Raw genomic sequence first — 21,066 nt, 5'->3', positions numbered from 1 at the left:
ACAGTCCTGGTGGTCACAGGAAGCCGCTGGACTTGGGGCTTATACAGGGGCTGCAGGTGGATGAGGTTGTGATCTGATCTTCCAAGAGGAGGAAGGGCAGTGGAGCTGTAAGCCTCCTTAACATTAGCATACAGCAGGTCCAGTGTCTTGTTTTCCCTGGTGGGACAGTCCACAAACTGCTTGAAAGTGGGCAGTGTTGCAGCCAGGGTGATGTGGTTGAAGTCCCCAGATATTGCAATGAATGCGTGTGGGTGCCGTGTCTGAAGTCCCGCGACAACGGTGTGGATGACGTCACTCGCGCGCGCCGCGTCTGCATTCGGAGGAATGTAAACAACCAGAACGATCACGTGTGAAAACTCCCTCGGCAGGAAGTATGGCCGCAGACTCACGGCAAGCAGCTCAATGTCCGGGCTACACACACGCTCCTTTACAGTAACGTGACCAGGATGACACCACTTGTTGTTAATAAGAATAGCAAGTCCCCCACCTTTCCTCTTGCCACTCTCACGGTGACTCCTGTCCGCCCGAACAGTCTGAAGGCCGTCCACAGTTACGTTCGAGTCCGGGATGTCCTCGTGGAGCCACGTCTCCGTGAAACACAGCACACTGCTCACACGATACATCCACTGAGTCTTCACCAGGCCCGCCAGCTCGTCCATCTTGTTAGCCAGCGACCTCACGTTCCCCATGGTGATGGAAGGGAGAGATGGTTTATATCTCTCTTCTTTTCGTGTTGTTTACGTCCAGCCTTACATCCCCTGTACTTTCTCCTCAGTTCTTTGGGGATTTCAGGCCTCTCCCGCATTAGCGCCGTTGGTGTTAGCAACAACAGCTGTTCACGGGTGTAAACAATGGAGCCGCCGCATTGTTGCGTCCAGACGGAGACGCTGTCGGCAAAAATAGTCCCAAGAATGAGACAAACGGACAAAAAACACGTAAGAAAGTTCACGAACATAGTTGGCTAAGGTTAGCACTACGACTTACAGGAAAAAGCACTAATAAAAGACAGTAAAATAAGATAAAATAGCAAAAAAGTGCGGAAAGGAGAGGGAGCAACTGTTGCTGGCTGCCGCTTTACACAGCGCCGGAACCGGCGTGCGCAAAGTTGGAAATGTCACACTGCAGTAGCCACGGCGCACCTCTGCAGTCATTTTGATGATAAAGGGTCTGGGGCGGTCGCTGCTTCCTGAACTAGCTGTGAGGAGTAGCCACCTGCACCCGAGATGCCATCTTGCGCCTCGGGAGCTCAGCGCAAGTCCGACCTCTCAGCTCGGTGATGTCAAACCAACCTACACAAATTTCTGATGCCATTGCACCCATTAAGGTGAAAGTGGTCTCCATGGAGAAATTCCACGTTGCTAAGAATAGAAAAAAGAGAGTGTCGGAAAGTTCAACGCAGGTGGTGGAAAACAAATCTCCAGGTTCACTATGACATCTATAAAGAAAGACTAAAAATCTACAACTTGAAACTGAGAAATGAAAGACAATCCTTCTTCCCTGACATCATTGCCAAAAACAATAATAAAGCACATGCCTTGTTTTCTACTGTCAACAGGTTAAAAAACCCTCCTGTGTCAGTAGCACCTGAACTGCTTTCCACCAGGGCCTGCAATAAATTTGCCTCCTTTTTCAATTACAAAATGTAAAAAATTATGCAAGCAGTCAGTGCCTCCACATCAGGTGCAGGACATGTGCTGTCCATGTGTCCACCTAACCCTAACTCAAATACCATGGCAAAGATTCATGAGATTTACCATATGACCTTGGAGGACATTATACAACATTTGAAATCCTCCTCCTGCTGCCTCGATATTCTCCCAACAGGCCTTTTCAAAGATGTATCAAACTGCATGGCCTCAGATCTTCTACAGATTGTAAACACGTCCCTTCTCTCAGGTGTCTTCCCACAGGTCCTGAAAACTGCTATTATCAAGCTTCTCTTAAAAAAGAACAATTTAGACACTTCACTGATAAACAATTATAAACCAATATCAAACCCCCTTTCCTTAGCAAAATCATTGAAAAAGTCGTTTTAAAGCAGCTGAACAACATGATAATGAACAGCTGTTTGGATGTTTTCCAGTCAGGTTTTAGGCCACATCACAGCACCGAGACAGCTCTTGTTAAGGTTGTAGGTGCAACCGGCATCCCAAAGATGATTGAAAGTTCACGTTAATCCAGAAATGAACAGTTTGATTATGAGAAGGCCTCAGCCTGATCAAACAAAGGGAATAACTAGGCCCAAAAGCCTGGCAGCCTTTGCCCCTGAGGGCATGGTCACAGAGAAAGGCCTGCCATGCAACCTTCCCCCACAACAGGTCCCACCCAGGTGTGAACTCTCCAAGGGACCCCAGACTGTCAGTTCATTGGCGGACCTGACCTCTGGTGATGACATTATCAGTGTCTATAAAACTGTAGGACACCCCCTTCCTCTCTCTCTTGGCCTCTCTTCCTTGGACCCTTTCTTCGAATCTCCACACTTAACTTGACGCTCTTCTGCTGGATCCAGGGACCAGCTGCCCGCTGTCCCTAGGCCCTGAACATGGCCTGTATGGAGTAGGATCACCAGCCAGGTTAACCAACCAGTTACCAACTCAACTGAGCAGAACAAAGAGCGATCTGAGTCCCCTTTTGTCTAAGAGCAACAACCAAGAGATCTCTCATCTCATGGACTGGTAACTAATCACCAACTGGGCATCATAACATGTTATAAGACTGTATGAACGGCTAAGCATAGAACTGTAACTTTGTTATAACCTGAATTAGAACTTCTGAGGTCTTCAGCCTGTCGGCTTTTGTGTAAATGTTCACAGCATCTCTGCAGGGGTCCAAGCCCCACAACTCCACACACACACACACACACACACACACACACACACACACACACACACACACACACACACACACACACACACACACACACACACACACACACACACACACACTATTGTGTTTGGTTTGTTGCATTTATTAATTTGTTCATAAATGTCTGTTTATTCAATATTACACAAAGATGACCGAGCCAGCCTCTACTAAGAAAATAACTTTTAAATCCTTCAACTGATTAAACTATTACATTTATCGGTGTTCAACCCTTAATTAGTAGTTTAATATATTTAATGAGACTTTTATATTAGTTGTCACTCCGTCTATGTCGGTGGTGCCCAGAGGAACTCTGGTTTAACTAGTCATTTTTATTATTATCTTTGATAATTATTGTTGATAGCTATTATTTACTTGATTAACGATACATTTATTGAGAATACTCAATCTCATAATCTGAACGTGAGTCAAGGCCCTACATTTAATTGGTTCTCCATGTGAAGTTTTTAATAAATTAAAGTTATTAATTTTTATTAATTTTTCTTTATTAATTTTCTTTTTCAAATATTTAATTTGATAGTCACACTTTTGATCCAATTAATCCTAAAGTACCTACAAGGTCTTCAATGACATCCACTTAAACACGGAAAATGGCAAGATTTCAGTCTTCGTATTATTGGATCTCAGTGCTGCATTCGACAAAGTCGATCAGAACTGGACCGTCTGGAAAAGTGGGTGGAACTTTCTGGTACAGTAGTAAAATGGTTTGAATCCTACTTGAATGACAGGAACTACTTTGTGTCTATAGGTAATTATACATCTGAATGGACAAAAATTACATGTGGAGTTCCCAAAGGCTTCATTCTGGGGCCTCTTCTGTTTAATATCTACATGCTGCTACTGGCTCAGATCATGAAAGACAACAACATATGTTACCACAGCTATGCAGATGACAATCTGCATAACTATATCACCAGGCGACTATAGTACAAGTACTGTGTAGATGCATTGAACAAATCAATGATTGGATGGAGCAGAGTTTTCTCAGACTAAATAAATAAAAAACACCCAACAACACACAGTAATGCTAAAAACCACAAACCAAGCCAGACACTTGTGTAGTCATGGACTCTGACCTGAACTTCAACAGCCACATTAAAGCAATTACAAAGCCAGCCTACTATCACCTAAAGAATATATCAAGGATTAAAGAGCTTATGTGTCAGCAGGATTTGGAATAACTTGTCCATGCATTTATCTTCAGCAGGCTCAACTACTGTAACAGCGTCTTTACAGGTCTCCCAACAAAGTCTATCAGACAGCTGCAGTTAATTCAGAATGCTGCTGCTCGAGTCCTCACTATGACCAAAAAAGTCGATCATATCACTCCAGTCCTCAGATCATTACACTGGCTTCCTGTCTGTCAAAGAATTGATTTCAAAATACTTCTGTTGGTTTACAAAGCACTGAATGGTTTAGGACCAAAATACATTTCAGATCTTCTGCTCAGCTACGAACCATCCAGACCTCTCAGATCCTCTAGGACAGGTCTGCTCTGTGTCCCCAGAGTCAGGACTAAACATGGGACAGGTCTGCTCTGTGTCCCCAGAGTCAGGACTAAACATGGGACAGGTCTGCTCTGTCTCCCCAGAGTCAGGACTAAACATGGGACAGGTCTGCTCTGTGTCCACAGAGTCAGGTCTAAACATGGTGAGGCAGCGTTCAGTTTTTATGCTCCACATATCTGGAACAAACTTTAAATCAAGACTGAATCTCCATTTGCTGCTGCTTTTCAGTAAACTGCACTGTAACTGTAACAATCCTTTATAAGTTATAAATGACCTTTTATGTGTTTTATGCGTTTGTTTTGCTTTTAATGTTTTATGTAAAGCACTTTGAATTATCCTGTTGTTGAATTGTGCTATACAAATAGACTTTCCTTGCCTTACATTTATTGAGGCTACTCAGCCTCATAATCTGACCTATGAGAGGCATAGTACCTTCAATATCATTCTATCATATTCATCTCATCTCAACTTAAACCGCTTATCCAGGGTCGGGTCACGGGGGCAGCAGCTCTAGCAGGTGACCCCAAACTTTCCTTTCCCGGAAAGTTTAACTAGCTCTAACTGGGGGATCCCATGGCGTTCCCAGGCCAGTGTGGAGATATAATCTTTCCACCTAGTGGGTGTTCCCCGAGGCCTCCTCAAAGCTGGACGTGCCTGGAACAACCTTACTAGATGCCTGAACCACCTCAACTGGCTCCTTTCAACGCAAAGGAGCAGCGGCTCTACTCCGAGTTCCTCACGGATGGCTGAACTTCTCACCCTATCTCTAAGGGAGACTCCAGCCACTCCTGAGAAAACCCATTTCAGCCACTTGTACCCGTGATCTCGTTCTTTCGGTTATATTCATATTCACAACCATAATTATTGTTATTCAAATTTCTATTATCCAAAACTGCCATTATTTGTACTAATCATATCTATATTCACTGCTATAACTCGTAAGTCATATTCATATTATTACAGCTAATTTCTGTCTGTCTCTGTCTTACTCTCTCTGTGTCTCTCCCTCTCTAATAATGTACCAGCCAAGCCAAAGCCCAGCCAAGATGTGCTCTGACAGTGCCAGATCCTGTATAGAGTCTAAGAGGGGGAGGGGGTTATTCACGCACACTAAGGCGACGGATTAAAGGCACATGAGTTATTTTCACATTTTTAGCAACAGGATTTATTAATAGGCTTAAATTTATACTCAAATAGGCTATTAACCATGGTTTATTGGGAGAAACCAAGCATCTATATGTAAAAATCAGACATTCAGCACACCCATAGCCAGAATGGAATAATCCATTGTTTCATAAACACATTTTGCGCATTTTGCGATGATTCGACTATGAGATTGGCAGAATCAGGCTCCTCGGAGCGAATTGTCGAATAGTCGACTATTCGGGGTCACCCCTAAATATTTGAAAAGGTTTCATTGCTCATTTTCCACGTAATCTTTACCCATTTACCAGCGTCACTTACTCTTCTCTCCAACAGCAAGCTGAAATGTACACCACTGCAGTGCCCACAAAGCCCTGCCTTCTCTCACTTACTAAGTCTGTCACTTGTCTCATTTGTACCGATTAAATATTATAACTTGCGGGATTTGTCTCTTGTCTACTCACTGGCAGAAGCACGATGGAAGCACTTGGAGCCAGTTCCAGCAGAGTCTTGCTCAGGTCTTCACTGGTGAACTCTCGTCGAGGGAACATGGTCGCCAGGGAGAAGTTCCCATAGCGGTTCCCCACTTCCCGAGATACAACCAGCACAAGATATTTAAAAGGGACCAAAATGAATAGATCTATAGTGCCATGTAGTACACTTTAGTCTACCTTCACATTATTCAAAGACTGTCTGACTGATGTGGAAATCTAAGGACGCACAGTTGTGTCCAGATGCTCATGATATTTAACACCAGGGGCCTGTATCACAGAGCAAGATTGTTGAGTTATCCAGCTTTCTTGGAGATTGACAAAGTCTCAAATTGAAAATGTCTCACTTGTATGCTACCTACATCACCATGCTGTACGGCTTACCTGCTGCAGAGCAGGTTTTTATGAAAGGAGCAGATCAAACTAAACAGAACTAAAATAGATCACCTCACTCCCTATTAGCTCCAATAGCTATAAATGCATCATTCCAGTAAGATAGATCTCATCAGACATGAACCTTTTTATTGGACCCTTTTCTCTCTACTGTTGCAGTGGAAACAGTCTGATAACTTTATCTGCATCACATGGTCACAATAGTTTGTTTATCGTCAGACAAAAAAGGCAAAACATACTCAAAGCTGCCCAGATATATGTCATAAAGATCATCTCATCCTCTCAGAGAGGCAATAAAAAAATAATCAAACATACTTATAAGTAGAAGCACAGTGAGAGTATGGAAATAAGTTAGTTAGACAGACCTGAACAGCAAAGTGCCAAGCCTCATGCAGTCTGCTCTGTGAGGGGAACTGGTTTGTGAAGGATGAGCCGTCTGGGAGGCGGAACTGTATCCTTGCGATAGTACTGATAGAACAATCACAGACAGAGACACACACATTCAATTTCAAAATATTTCACAAAGCACAAGTACATTTTGTGGACAGAAACATCTCTGTGGACCGTTTATTGTACTTTTTGCGAATCTTCTTTTCTGATCTAAAAAATGCCATATGTCAAAGGGAGGTTAATGAACATGAAAAAAAACCATGGACAGAACACCATTTAGCAAACAAGATCAGCTGTCAAATGCTTTGAAGACTAGTGTCAGGATAAAGATGTAGTTTTAGACCTTAAGACCGTGAAGAAATAGCAGGTCAGTGGCATTTTCTGAGATTTGTATACCACTCTCAGAAACGGTAAAGGCCAGCTCAATGGCCTTAGGCTATAGTCTCCAAGCTGTACTTAACCATTATATTAATGACCCACCGCTCAGCCGGTCCTGGGGCCTCATGTATCAATGTTGCGTACGCACAAAAACGTGGCGTACGCCATTTTCCACGCCAACGTTCGGATGTATCAAAAGTGAAATGACCGTGGAAATGTGCGGTGCGCCACGCAAACTTCATGGCTGTCGTACGCACGTTTCTACAGCTATTGTTTCGTTGGCGACACTTAGAGGTGATGCTGGGAAACTGTTAGTTATGTGAAAACAATTCATCCTCAGTGTAATGTGCGCATCAGAGACACATTAATGGACAATTAACACACACGTGTTTGCAATCGTAAGGATATAAAATAAGGAGAAGGATATAAAAGCATGCGCAATTTAATAAAAAATGGAATTAACAATGGCAGCCTTGGCCTTGTTAGAAGACATCGCAAATGGTTATGTCAGCCGTGAGAGGGTGTTTAGAGAGCGGGAAGATCTGTTTGCAAATGACGACAACTGGCTCATGAGTCGTTTCGGGTTGCCGAGGCCAGTGTTACTGGAGCTGTGCGCGGAGCCGCGGCCAGACTTAGAACGACACACGCCCAGTAGCCAGGGGTTGTCCATTCCCACACAGGTGCTGACCACTCTGGGATTTCTGGCAACGCATGACTCGTTCAATCTAAACAATAGCATGGTTGGTAACAGGTTGGAGGCTGGCACGGTGCGCGATGGGTGGCTTCTCGGTGAGTAAATCATGTATCCGTTTAATGCGCCCCGAATTTAAACCAGCACAATGCCCGTTTGGACACGCGCATTCAAATATGTGTATTTGTTTTTTTCCCTGGTGAAAAAAGAATGTCTCCTTGTGTTCATTATTCGTCTCAATAAACGCGTGCGTAAAGTTGGAACCTCTGCAGTCATTAATATAAGTGTGATCAGTCTTGTCAATCCTTGTAATGCAGTTATTTTGTCCTGTTAGTTTTCCCGCGAACAGTAGTGTGAGTTATATATATATATATATATATATATATATATATATATATATATATATATATATATAGTTACCCCCTGAGAACGTGGCTGTTGACCCCTCTCACTAACCCCGGCACCGACCAAGAGGGGAGATACAACGACCGCCATTCCCGAACTCGGGCAGTGGTGGAGAGGGCAATTGACCTATTGAAGGGGCGCTGGCGCTGTCTAGACAGGTCGGCCGGGGTGCTGCTGTACACACCTGAGAAGGTGTGCCGCATCGTGCTGGCCTATGGTGTCCTGCACAACTTGGCACACCGCCATGGCATACCACTGCCAGAGCACATCCCCCCCACCGGAGGAACCGGATGCCGGACCCGTCAACCTCGACCCATCCCGCAAAGCGATACGGGCCCGTCAGCGTCTGATTTCAATGATGTAAAGAGGCAAGGACACGATTTACTTTGTACGTGCATTTATTGCATGATAAATATCTCCCAGTGCATTGACAATGTGATCTAGAAGATCACTGACGCCACGGATTGCTCTCACTATTTCCTCCTGTGATTCCAGCACAGCTTGTGAAAGGACACGGCCAGTCGGGCGGACGTCAGCTGGCGTGGAGTCGCCGGGGCGCGTGGTGCTGGAGGTGCCGGTGGAGACGCCAGGGCGCACGGTGCAGAGGGAGGAGCCCTCTCCTGTCTCATCGTCTATTGAGAAATAATAATTAAAAAAAATGAAGTAATTAAACATGAGTCAATGTGTTTATATCCTGGCAACTTAACGCACGAGCATGTGTAATGTGAGCAGCCTAGTATAATGACATTTCTGAGTTTAACACATTTACCTTGAGGATGATCTGTGTCGCCTTCATGGCCCCCCACAACTCCGCTTAGAGCTGTTCCCTCCACAATAGCCGCCACTCTCTGGTCAAAGGGGGTCAGTTCCTCCCCTCCTGTCACCCCGCCCGTTGCGGTGATACTTCGGCGGTGGGCCGAAATCCTCCGCTTCACGTCGGACCATTTTTTTTTTTATTTCAGTGGTTGTGCGCTGCTCCGACCCAACAGCGTTCACTGCCTCACACACACACTCCCCAGAAATGTCTTTTTCTTTGTGTTTATCCCTGAAGAGAGGCTACCAAATAAAACCGCTCTTCGGTCTCCACTTCATTTAATAAAATTTCGAGCTTAGACTCGTTGAAGTTGCGCTTCTTACCTTTACTCATCGTTTAAATCTGATAGTGCAGAGAGGGAATCCCCGGTGCAGGCCCTATTTACATTGATTTGCATATTTAAATGGGGGCGTGGACAGGGAGGAGTTTAGCACTTCTACATGTGCGCTCAATTCCACGTTGATTGGGATGTACAAAGGAAAAGTCCTTGGATCCATGCGTACGCACACATTGATACATCTGAATTTTTTTGTGCTTACGCCAGTTTCTGGATTCTAGCGTACGCCATGTTTTAGTAAGAAAGCCACGCAATTCTTAGTACATGAGGCCCCAGGCCCGCCAGCTCGTCCATCTTGTTAGCCAGCGACCTCACGTTCCCCATGGTGATGGAAGGGAGAGATGGTTTATATCTCCTCTTCTTATCCCGGTGTTTACGCCCAGCCTTAAGATCGAAGGGTTCCTGATGTCCGATTGCAACGAAACCAGCCCCGGGCGCTCAGCATCCACAAAATAGGGGGGGGGGGGGGGGGGGGGTAGCCCAAGTTTCAAGTCTCTAAACTAACCCTAACCTTGGAACGTCGTAGAGACTCCATCCTGGTACCGATGGAAAGCGCGTGGCCATAAATAGGAGGGTAGGCGAAGTCTCAGCACATGAGGATATAAGGGGGAAAAAATAGGCACACAATTGTTTAAGATCGAAGGGCTCCTGATCTCCGATTGCAACGAAACCAGCCCCGGGCGCTCAGCATCCACCAAATAGGGGGGGGGGGGGTAGCCCAAGTTTCAAGTCTATAAACTAACCCTAACCTTGGAACGTCGTAGAGACTCCATCCTGGTACCGATGGAAAGCGCGTGGCCATAAATAGGGGGGTAGGCGAAGTTTCAGCACATGAGGACCTAAGGGGGAAAAAATAGGCACACAATTGTTTAAGATCGAAGGGTTCCCGATGTCCGATCGCAACGAAACCAGCACGGATGCGCTCAGCACCCACCAAAAAGGGGGGGGTAGCCCAAGTTTCAAGTCTATAAACTAATCCTAACCTTGAAACCCTAACCCTAATCTCAGACCCTAACCCTAATCTCAGACCCTAACCCTAGCCCCAGACCTTAGCCCTAGTTTTAAATTGGCCATAACTTTTGATAGGAACGTCGTGGAGACTCCATCCTAGTACCGATGGAAAGCGCATGGCCATAAATAGGGGGGTAGGCGAAGTCTTAGCACATGAGGATCTTAGGGAAAAAAATAGACACACAATTGTTTAAGATCGAAGGGTTCCCGATGTCCGATCGCAACGAAACCAGCACCGGTGGGCTCAGCACCGTTGCGCTCAGCACCCACCAAATAGTGGGGGTAGCCCAAGTTTCAAGTCTCTAAACTAACCCTAACCCCGAAACCCTAACCCTAATCTCAGACCCTAACCCTAACCCCAGACCTTAGCCCTAGTTTTAAATCGGCCATAACTTTTGATAGGAACGTCGTGGAGACTCCATCCTGGTACCGATGGAAAGCGCATGGCCATAAATAGGGGGGTAGGCGAAGTCTCAGCACATGAGGACATAAGGGGGAAAAAATAGGCGCACAATTGTTTAAGTTTGAAGGGTTCCTGATGTCCGATTGCAACGAAACCAGCCCCGGGCGCTCAGCATCCACCAAATAGGGGGGGGGGGGGTAGCCCAAGTTTCAAGTCTATAAACTAACCCTAACCTTGGAACGTCGTAGAGACTCCATCCTGGTACCGATGGAAAGCGCGTGGCCATATATAGGGGGGTAGGCGAAGTTTCAGCACATGAGGACCTAAGGGGGAAAAAATAGGCGCACAATTGTTTAAGATCGAAGGGCTCCTGATCTCCGATTGCAACGAAACCAGCCCCGGGCGCTCAGCATCCACCAAATAGGGGGGGGGGGGGTAGCCCAAGTTTCAAGTCTATAAACTAACCCTAACCTTGGAACGTCGTAGAGACTCCATCCTGGTACCGATGGAAAGCGCGTGGCCATAAATAGGGGGGTAGGCGAAGTTTCAGCACATGAGGACCTAAGGGGGAAAAAATAGGCACACAATTGTTTAAGATCGAAGGGTTCCCGATGTCCGATCGCAACGAAACCAGCACGGATGCGCTCAGCACCCACCAAAAAGGGGGGGGTAGCCCAAGTTTCAAGTCTATAAACTAATCCTAACCTTGAAACCCTAACCCTAATCTCAGACCCTAACCCTAATCTCAGACCCTAACCCTAGCCCCAGACCTTAGCCCTAGTTTTAAATTGGCCATAACTTTTGATAGGAACGTCGTGGAGACTCCATCCTAGTACCGATGGAAAGCGCATGGCCATAAATAGGGGGGTAGGCGAAGTCTTAGCACATGAGGATCTTAGGGAAAAAAATAGACACACAATTGTTTAAGATCGAAGGGTTCCCGATGTCCGATCGCAACGAAACCAGCACCGGTGGGCTCAGCACCGTTGCGCTCAGCACCCACCAAATAGTGGGGGTAGCCCAAGTTTCAAGTCTCTAAACTAACCCTAACCCCGAAACCCTAACCCTAATCTCAGACCCTAACCCTAACCCCAGACCTTAGCCCTAGTTTTAAATCGGCCATAACTTTTGATAGGAACGTCGTGGAGACTCCATCCTGGTACCGATGGAAAGCGCATGGCCATAAATAGGGGGGTAGGCGAAGTCTCAGCACATGAGGACATAAGGGGGAAAAAATAGGCGCACAATTGTTTAAGTTTGAAGGGTTCCTGATGTCCGATTGCAACGAAACCAGCCCCGGGCGCTCAGCATCCACCAAATAGGGGGGGGGGGGGTAGCCCAAGTTTCAAGTCTATAAACTAACCCTAACCTTGGAACGTCGTAGAGACTCCATCCTGGTACCGATGGAAAGCGCGTGGCCATATATAGGGGGGTAGGCGAAGTTTCAGCACATGAGGACCTAAGGGGGAAAAAATAGGCGCACAATTGTTTAAGATCGAAGGGTTCCTGATGTCCGATTGCAACGAAACCAGCCCCGGGCGCTCAGCATCCACCAAATAGGGGGGGGGGGTAGCCCAAGTTTCAAGTCTATAAACTAACCCTAACCTTGGAACGTCGTAGAGACTCCATCCTGGTACCGATGGAAAGCGCGTGGCCATAAATAGGGGAGTAGGCGAAGTCTCAGCACATGAGCACCTAAGGGGGAAAAATTAGGCACACAATTGTTAGAGATGGAAGGGTTCCCGATGTCCAATCGCAACCAAACCAGCACCGGTGCGCTCAGAACCCACCAATTAGGGGGGGTAGCCCAAGTTTCAAGTCTCTTAACTAACCCTAACCCCGAAACCCTAATCCTAATCTCAGACCCTAACCCTAACCCCAGACCTTAGCCCTAGTTTTAAATCGGCCATAACTTTTATGTATTAGCACTCCTGTATTAGATATGATTAACATGTCTTCATCAGCAGGTTATGTACCACAGTCTTTTAAAGTAGCTGTAATTAAACCTCTTCTTAAAAAGCCCAGTCTTGATCCTGAGGTACTAGCCAACTATAGACCTATATCTAACCTTCCTTTTCTCTCTAAGATCCACGAGAAATTAGTTGCCAATCAGTTGTGTGACTTTTTACATAATAATGAGTTATTTGAGGATTTCCAGTCAGGATTTAGAGCAAATCATAGCACTGAGACAGCACTGGTGAAAATTACTAACGACCTTCTAATAGCTTCAGACAAAGGACTTGTCTCTGTACTTGTCTTACTAGATCTTAGTGCTGCCTTCGACACTATTGACCATCACATCCTGCTACACAGACTAGAGCATCTGATCGGCATTAAAGGAACCGCACTGAGCTGGTTTAAGTCATATTTATCAGATAGATCTCAGTTTGTACATGTTAATGACAAATCCTCCATGCACACTAAAGTTAGTCACGGAGTCCCACAGGGTTCTGTCCTTGGACCGATTCTTTTCACCTTATATATGCTTCCCTTAGGAAATACTATAAGGAAGCACTCCATAAATTTTCATTGTTATGCTGATGATACACAATTATATTTGTCGATCAAACCAGAAGAAACCCATCAGTTAGATAAACTTCAAATGTGCATTAAGGAAATAAAAAGCTGGATGACCTGCAATTTCCTGATGTTAAACTCAACAAAACTGAAATTATTGTACTTGGCCCCAAAGGCCTCCATAATTCAATAGCTAAAGACATTGTTACTCTGGATGATGTTGTGTTGTCCTCCAGCACCACAGTAAGGAATCTGGGTGTTATTTTTGATCAGGATATGTCCTTCGATTCTCACATAAAACTAACAACAAGGACTGCATATTTTCACCTGCGTAATATTGCAAAAATTAGGAACATTGTGTCTCAGAAAGATGCAGAGAAACTTGTTCATGCATTTGTTACTTCTAGGCTGGACTATTGCAATTCCTTATTATCAGGCTGCTCCAATAAGTCTGTTAAGAGTCTCCAGTTGGTCCAAAATGCTGCAGCTCGTGAACTAACTAAAACAAATAGAAGAGAACATATTTCTCCTGTATTAGCTTCTCTGCACTGGCTACCTGTAAAATCTAGAATAGAATTTAAAATCCTTCTCCTTACGTACAAAGCTCTTATTGGTCAGGCTCCGTCGTATCTTAAAGAGCTCATAGTACCGTATCACCCAACTAGATCTCTGCGCTCTGAGAATGCAGGGCTACTCGTCGTTCCTAGAGTCTCCAAAAGTAGAATGGGATAGGGGGAATTGAACCCTAACCCTATTCTCAGACCCTAACCCTAATCTCAGACCCCAACCCTAACCCCAGACCTTAGCCCTAGTTTTAAACCGGCCATAACTTTTGGTAGGAACGTCGTAGAGAGTCCATCCTGGTACCAATGGAAAGCGCGTTGCCATAAATAGGGGGGTAGGCGAAGTCTCAGCACATGAGGACATAAGGGGGAAAAATAGGCACACAATTGTTTAAGATCGAAGGGTTCCTGATGTCCGATCGCAACGAAACCAGCCCCGGGCGCTCAGCATCCACCAAATAGGGGGGGGGGGGGTAGCCCAAGTTTCAAGTCTCTAAACTAACCCTAACCTTGAAACCCTAACCCTAATCTCAGACCCTAACCCTAACCCCAGACCTTAGCCCTAGTTTTAAATCGGCCATAACTTTTGATAGTAACGTTGTAGAGACTCCATCCTGGTACCGATGGAAAGCGCATGGCCATAAATAGGGGGGTAGGCGAAGTCTCAGCACATGAGGACATAAGGGGGAAAAAATAGGCGCACAATTGTTTAAGTTTGAAGGGTTCCTGATGTCCGATTGCAACGAAACCAGCCCCGGGCGCTCAGCATCCACCAAATAGGGGGGGGGGGGGGGGGTAGCCCAAGTTTCAAGTCTATAAACTAACCCTAACCTTGGAACGTCGTAGAGACTCCATCCTGGTACCGATGGAAAGCGCGTGGCCATATATAGGGGGGTAGGCGAAGTTTCAGCACATGAGGACCTAAGGGGGAAAAAATAGGCGCACAATTGTTTAAGATCGAAGGGTTCCTGATGTCCGATTGCAACGAAACCAGCCCCGGGCGCTCAGCATCCACCAAATAGGGGGGGGGGGGGTAGCCCAAGTTTCAAGTCTATAAACTAACCCTAACCTTGGAACGTCGTAGAGACTCCATCCTGGTACCGATGGAAAGCGCGTGGCCATAAATAGGGGAGTAGGCGAAGTCTCAGCACATGAGCACCTAAGGGGGAAAAATTAGGCACACAATTGTTAGAGATGGAAGGGTTCCCGATGTCCAATCGCAACCAAACCAGCACCGGTGCGCTCAGAACCCACCAATTAGGGGGGGTAGCCCAAGTTTCAAGTCTCTTAACTAACCCTAACCCCGAAACCCTAATCCTAATCTCAGACCCTAACCCTAACCCCAGACCTTAGCCCTAGTTTTAAATCGGCCATAACTTTTATGTATTAGCACTCCTGTATTAGATATGATTAACATGTCTTCATCAGCAGGTTATGTACCACAGTCTTTTAAAGTAGCTGTAATTAAACCTCTTCTTAAAAAGCCCAGTCTTGATCCTGAGGTACTAGCCAACTATAGACCTATATCTAACCTTCCTTTTCTCTCTAAGATCCACGAGAAATTAGTTGCCAATCAGTTGTGTGACTTTTTACATAATAATGAGTTATTTGAGGATTTCCAGTCAGGATTTAGAGCAAATCATAGCACTGAGACAGCACTGGTGAAAATTACTAACGACCTTCTAATAGCTTCAGACAAAGGACTTGTCTCTGTACTTGTCTTACTAGATCTTAGTGCTGCCTTCGACACTATTGACCATCACATCCTGCTACACAGACTAGAGCATCTGATCGGCATTAAAGGAACCGCACTGAGCTGGTTTAAGTCATATTTATCAGATAGATCTCAGTTTGTACATGTTAATGACAAATCCTCCATGCACACTAAAGTTAGTCACGGAGTCCCACAGGGTTCTGTCCTTGGACCGATTCTTTTCACCTTATATATGCTTCCCTTAGGAAATACTATAAGGAAGCACTCCATAAATTTTCATTGTTATGCTGATGATACACAATTATATTTGTCGATCAAACCAGAAGAAACCCATCAGTTAGATAAACTTCAAATGTGCATTAAGGAAATAAAAAGCTGGATGACCTGCAATTTCCTGATGTTAAACTCAACAAAACTGAAATTATTGTACTTGGCCCCAAAGGCCTCCATAATTCAATAGCTAAAGACATTGTTACTCTGGATGATGTTGTGTTGTCCTCCAGCACCACAGTAAGGAATCTGGGTGTTATTTTTGATCAGGATATGTCCTTCGATTCTCACATAAAACTAACAACAAGGACTGCATATTTTCACCTGCGTAATATTGCAAAAATTAGGAACATTGTGTCTCAGAAAGATGCAGAGAAACTTGTTCATGCATTTGTTACTTCTAGGCTGGACTATTGCAATTCCTTATTATCAGGCTGCTCCAATAAGTCTGTTAAGAGTCTCCAGTTGGTCCAAAATGCTGCAGCTCGTGAACTAACTAAAACAAATAGAAGAGAACATATTTCTCCTGTATTAGCTTCTCTGCACTGGCTACCTGTAAAATCTAGAATAGAATTTAAAATCCTTCTCCTTACGTACAAAGCTCTTATTGGTCAGGCTCCGTCGTATCTTAAAGAGCTCATAGTACCGTATCACCCAACTAGATCTCTGCGCTCTGAGAATGCAGGGCTACTCGTCGTTCCTAGAGTCTCCAAAAGTAGAATGGGATAGGGGGAATTGAACCCTAACCCTATTCTCAGACCCTAACCCTAATCTCAGACCCCAACCCTAACCCCAGACCTTAGCCCTAGTTTTAAACCGGCCATAACTTTTGGTAGGAACGTCGTAGAGAGTCCATCCTGGTACCAATGGAAAGCGCGTTGCCATAAATAGGGGGGTAGGCGAAGTCTCAGCACATGAGGACATAAGGGGGAAAAATAGGCACACAATTGTTTAAGATCGAAGGGTTCCTGATGTCCGATCGCAACGAAACCAGCCCCGGGCGCTCAGCATCCACCAAATAGGGGGGGGGGGGGTAGCCCAAGTTTCAAGTCTCTAAACTAACCCTAACCTTGAAACCCTAACCCTAATCTCAGACCCTAACCCTAACCCCAGACCTTAGCCCTAGTTTTAAATCGGCCATAACTTTTGATAGTAACGTTGTAGAGACTCCATCCTGGTACCGATGGAAAGCGCATGGCCATAAATAGGGGGGTAGGCGAAGTCTCAGCACATGAGGACATAAGGGGGAAAAAATAGGCGCACAATTGTTTAAGATCGAAGGGTTCCCGATGTCCGATCTCAACGAAACCAGCACCGGTGGGCTCAGCACCGTTGCGCTCAGCACCCACCAAATAGGGGGGGGGGGGTAGCCCAAGTTTCAAGTCTCTAAACTAACCCTAACCCCGAAAACCTAACCCTAATCTCAGACCCTAACCCTAACCCCAGACCTTAGCCCTAGTTTTAAATCGGCCATAACTTTTGATAGGAACGTCGTGGAGACTCCATCCTGGTACCGATGGAAAGCGCATGGCCATAAATAGGGGGGTAGGCGAAGTCTCAGCACATGAGGAACTAAGGGGGAAAAAAAGGCACACAATTGTTTAAGATCGAAGGGTTCCCGATGTCCGATCGCAACGAAACCAGCAGCGGTGCGCTCAGCACCCACCAAATAGGGGGGGGGTAGCCCAAGTTTCATGTCTCTAAACTAACCCTAACCATGAAACCCTAACCCTAATCTCAGACCCTAACCCTAACCCCAGACCTTAGCCCTAGTTTTAAATCGGCCATAACTTTTGATAGTAACGTTGTAGAGACTCCATCCTGGTACCGATGGAAAGCGCGTGGCCATAAATAGGGGGTAGGCCAAGTCTCAGCACATGAGGACCTAAGGGGGAAAAAATAGGCACACAATTGTTTAAGATCGAAGGGTTCCCGATGTCCGATCGCAACGAAACCAGCACCGGTGCGCTCAGCACCCACCAAATTCGGGGGGGGGGGGGGTGGGGGGGTAGCCCAAGTTTCAAGTCTCTAAACTAACCCTCATCTTGGAACCCGAACCCTAATCTCAGACCCTAACCCTAATCTCAGACCCTAACCCTAACGCCAGACCTTAGCCCTAGTTTTAAATTGGCCATAACTTTTGATAGGAACGTCGTGGAGACTCCATCCTGGTACCGATGGAAAGCGCATGGTGATAAATAGGGGGGTAGGCGAAGTCTCAGCACATGAGGAACTTAGGGAAAAAAATAGACACACAATTGTTTAAGATCGAAGGGTTCCCGATGTCCGATCGCAACGAAACCAGCCCCGGTGCGCTCAGTACCCACCAAATAGGGGGGGGGGGGGGTAGCCCAAGTTTCAAGTCTCTAAACTAACCCTCACCTTGGAACGTCGTAGAGACTCCATCCTGGTACCGATGGAAAGCGCGTGGCCATATATAGGGGGGTAGGCGAAGTTTCAGCACATGAGGACCTAAGGGGGAAAAAATAGGCACACAATTGTTTAAGATCGAAGGGTTCCCGATGTCCGATCTCAACGAAACCAGCACCGGTGGGCTCAGCACCGTTGCGCTCAGCACACACCAAATAGGGGGGGTAGCCCAAGTTTCAAGTCTCTAAACTAACCTTAACCCCGAAACCCTAACCCTAATCTCAGACCCTAACCCTAACCCCAGACCTTACCTAGTTTTAAATCGGCCATAACTTTTGATAGGAACGTTGTGGAGACTCCATCCTGGTACCGATGGAAAGCGCATGTCCATAAATAGTGGGGTAGGCGAAGTCTCAGCACATGAGCACCTAAGGGGGAAAAAATAGGCACACAATTGTTAGAGATGGAAGGGTTCCCGATGTCCGATCACAACGAAACCAGCACCGTTGCGCTCAGCACCCACCAAATAGGGGGGGTAGCCAAAGTTTCAAGTCTCTAAACTAACCCTAACCTTGGAACGTCGTAGAGACTCCATCCTGGTACCGATGGAAAGCGCGTGGCCATAAATAGGGGGGTAGGCGAAGTCTAAGCACATGAGGACATAAGGGGGAAAAAATAGGCACACAATTGTTTAAGATCGAAGGGTTCCTGATGTCCGATCGCAACGAAACCAGCCCCGGGCGCTCTTCATCCACCAAATAGGGGGGGGGGGGTAGCCCAAGTTTCAAGTCTATAAACTAACCCTAACCTTGGAACGTCGTAGAGACTCCATCCTGGTACCGATGGAAAGCACGTGGCCATCAATAGGGGGGTAGGCGAAGTCTCAGCACATGAGGACCTAAGGGGGAAAAAATAATCACACGATTGTTTAAGATCGAAGGGTTCCCAATGTCCGATCTCAACGAAACCAGCACCGGTGGGCTCAGCACCGTTGCGATCAGCACCCACCAAATAGGGGGGGGGTAGCCCAAGTTTCAAGTCTCTAAACTAACCCTAACCCCGAAACCCTAACCCTAATCTCAGACCCTAACCCTAACCCCAGTCCTTAGCCCTAGTTTTAAATCGGCCATAACCTTTGATAGGAACGTCGTGGAGACTCCATCCTGGTACCGATGGAAAGCGCATGGCCATAAATAGGGGGGCAGGCGAAGTCTCAGCAGATGAGGAACTAAGGGAAAAAAATAGGCACACAATTATTTAAGATCGAAGGGTTCCCGATGTCCGATCGCAACGAAACCCTCACCGATGCGCTCAGCACCCACCAAAAAGGGGGGGTAGCCCAAGTTTCAAGTCTATAAACTAACCCTAACCTTGAAACCCAAACCCTAATCTCAGACCCTAACCCTAATCTCAGACCCTAACCCTAACCCCAGACCTTAGCCCTAGTTTTAAATTGGCCATAACTTTTGATAGGAACGTCGTGGAGACTCCATCCTGGTACCGATGGAAAGCGCATGGTCATAAATAGGGGGGTAGGCGAAGTCTCAGCACATGAGGAACTTTGGGAAAAAAATAGACACACAATTGTTTAAGATCGAAGGGTTTCCGATGTCCGATCGCAACGAAACCAGCACCGCTGCGCTCAGCACCCACCAAATAGGGGGGGGGGGGGGGGGTAGCCCAAGTTTCAAGTCTCTAAACTAACCCTCACCTTGGAACGTCGTAGAGACTCCATCCTGGTACCGATGGAAAGCGCGTGGCCATATATAGGGGGGTAGGCGAAGTTTCAGCACATGAGGACCTAAGGGGGAAAAAATAGGCACACAATTGTTTAAGATCGAAGGGTTCCCGATGTACGATCTCAACGAAACCAGCACCGATGCGCTCAGCACCCACCAAATAGGGGGGGTAACCCAAGTTTCAAGTCTATAAACTAACCCTAACCTTGAAACCCTAACCCTAATCTCAGACCCTAACCCTAATCTCAGACCCTAACCCTAACCCCAGACCTTAGCCCTAGTTTTAAATCGGCCATAATTTTTGATAGGAACGTCGTGGAGACTCCATCCTGGTACCGATGGAAATCGCATGGCCATAAATAGGGGGGCAGGCGAAGTCTCAGCAGATGAGGAACTAAGGGAAAAAAATAGGCACACAATTATTTAAGATCGAAGGGTTCCCGATGTCCGATCGCAACGAAACCCTCACCGATGCGCTCAGCACCCACCAAAAAGGGGGGGTAGCCCAAGTTTCAAGTCTATAAATTAACCCTAACCTTGAAACCCTAACCCTAATCTCAGACCCTAACCCTAATCTCAGACCCTAACCCTAACCCCAGACCTTAGCCCTAGTTTTAAATTGGCCATAACTTTTGATAGGAACGTCCTGGAGACTCCATCCTGGTACCGATGGAAAGCGCATGGTCATAAATAGGGGGGTAAGCGAAGTCTCAGCACATGAGGAACTTAGGAAAAAAAATAGACACACAATTGTTTAAGATCGAAGGGTTCCCGATGTCCGATCGCAACGAAACCAGCACCGGTGCGCTCAGCACCCACCAAATGGGGGGGGGGGGGGGGTAGCCCAAGTTTCAAGTCTCTAAACTAACCCTCACCTTGGAACGTCGTAGAGACTCCATCCTGGTACCGATGGAAAGCGCGTGGCCATATATAGGGGGGTAGGCGAAGTTTCAGCACATGAGGACCTAAGGGGGAAAAAATAGGCACACAATTGTTTAAGATCGAAGGGTTCCCGATGTACGATCTCAACGAAACCAGCACCGGTG

Source organism: Echiichthys vipera (genome assembly GCF_963691815.1).
Source record: "Echiichthys vipera genome assembly, chromosome: 1".
In the NCBI taxonomy this organism is placed as follows: Eukaryota; Metazoa; Chordata; class Actinopteri; order Perciformes; family Trachinidae; genus Echiichthys; species Echiichthys vipera.
The sequence above is the reverse complement of the archived record's forward strand: the minus strand, read 5'-3'. Positions refer to the sequence as shown.